The following is a 2022-nucleotide window of genomic DNA, read 5'->3' as shown; positions in this document are numbered from 1 at the left end:
CGTCTTAAAAAGTTTACTTGGCCTAGAAACCTTTGCAATTCTTTTTTGTTGCTAGGTAGTTTGGCCTCTAAAATGACCTTCGCTTTATTTTTATCAAATTCAATCCCTCTCTTGTGTACTAAGAAACCAAGAAAATTCCATACATTAACACTAAATGCACACTTCAAGGGATTCAACTTTAGCTTATATTGCTTCATTCGCTCAAACGAACATCTTAACTGTTCGAAATGGTCCTCTTCTTTAATGGACTTGACTACTATGTCATCTACATACACTTCAACAAACTTGCCTATCATATCATGAAAGATTAAATTCATTGCCCTTTGATAAGTTGCTCCTGTATTTTTCAGGCCGAAAGGCATAACTACCCATTCAAAACATCCTAGAGACCTAGGGCATCTAAAGGCAGTTTTGTGTATATTTTCTTTAGCTATATAAATTTGATTGTATCCTGAATACCCATCCATGAAAAAATACATGACATGTCCGGCAATCGAGTCTACTAAAGAATCCACCGTGGACATTGGATACTCATCTTTGGGTGTAGCTATGTTTAAATTCCTAAAGTCTATACAAACCCTTAGTTTACCATTCTTTTTTAATACTGGTACTATATTGGACAATCATTCGACATATCTGGCTGTTCTAATAAAACCTGCTTTCAATAATCGCTCTATCTCTTTCTTGATTTCAGGGAGTACATTAGGAGCAAAACGCCTAGGAGGCTGCCTATGAGGTTTAAAATTAAGCTTAGTTGGTAACCTATGTTCCACCAAGTCTCTATCTAAACTAGGCATTTGTTCATATTCCCAAACAAAACAATCTTTATACTCCTTTAGCAAAGCGATTAATTTATTACTAACCTCTTGATCTAGTATCTGGCTGATGAATGTTGGACAATCTTCTCCTTCATTGCCAATGTTTACTTTGATCAGAGGGTCTTGCGCTTGAGCGTATCCAGGTTTGACGATCCGCATTACTTCATCGTCCAGTTCCCTTGTAAGTACTTCTTCTTCTAAACAGTCCACCTTGTTGACTTCTCCGCCAATGCTTTGTTCTAACTCGAATACTGCCAACTTGTCCTTCAGCGCTTTTAGGGCTGTCTCTTCTTTCGCCTTGTTACTGCATTCCTTATTGAAAGCCATCAGTCTGGCTTTGAAGGCCTGAATGTCGGCCATTTGCTTTCATAACTTAGAATCCATTCAAGACTCCTTGATTATTCTTTTGTCAATTACTGGCTCTTCGAGGGCCACTATATTTGGCCTCATCTATCTGAACATTTCAGTGAGTGTGTCCACTGAAAATGGCTCTTCGCTTTGCGCGACAACTTGAGTTTCTTTCCCATCTTGTACCACCCTGACAGGTCCATAGTTTCCTTCGTACATGAACTTTTCCACTGAGTTTGCTTCTGCGACAAAAGGCCTATGATCGACCTATACCACCTCTGCTTCGCCTTTGTTATTCCAAAAGATCAGGCATTGATTGAGCGATGAGGGTATACAGCGACTTTCATGTATCCAATCTCTTCCTAGTAGCACATTGTAACTAGTAGGACCATCTATTACAAAGAAGACAGTGGTCCTAGTAGTCGTCCCTATAGTTATGTCCAATGGCATAACTCCCTTAGTTGAAGTTGCTCCTCCATTGAAGCTCGTGAGGATAACCTCTGTAGGAATCATGTCACCCTCTATCTTTGCGAATTTCCTCATCATCCTAGATGGAATGGTGTTTATAGTTGCTCCATTATCGACAAGCACTTTTGCCACAGGTATGCCATTAACTAGAGCTTTAACGTATAATGGCCTCAAGTGTTTAGTCAATTTCATGGCTGGCCGTTTAAAAATAACCTTTTCGACAGCCTCTATTTCTATTTCCTTCTTGTTTTCTGTCGAATTATCCCCCCGTGATGAGTCGACGTGCAGTATATCGTGCTGATCCTCTGTCTCCTGAACTTCCTTTTTACTTTTTTCTAATGCTTCCTCATCAGTTACCTAGCCTGTGGGAGGGGGCATTATTCTTGGA

Source organism: Olea europaea, unplaced genomic scaffold (genome assembly GCF_002742605.1).
Source record: "Olea europaea var. sylvestris unplaced genomic scaffold, O_europaea_v1 scaffold1060, whole genome shotgun sequence".
In the NCBI taxonomy this organism is placed as follows: Eukaryota; Viridiplantae; Streptophyta; class Magnoliopsida; order Lamiales; family Oleaceae; genus Olea; species Olea europaea.
This window is presented reverse-complemented; position numbering follows the sequence as displayed.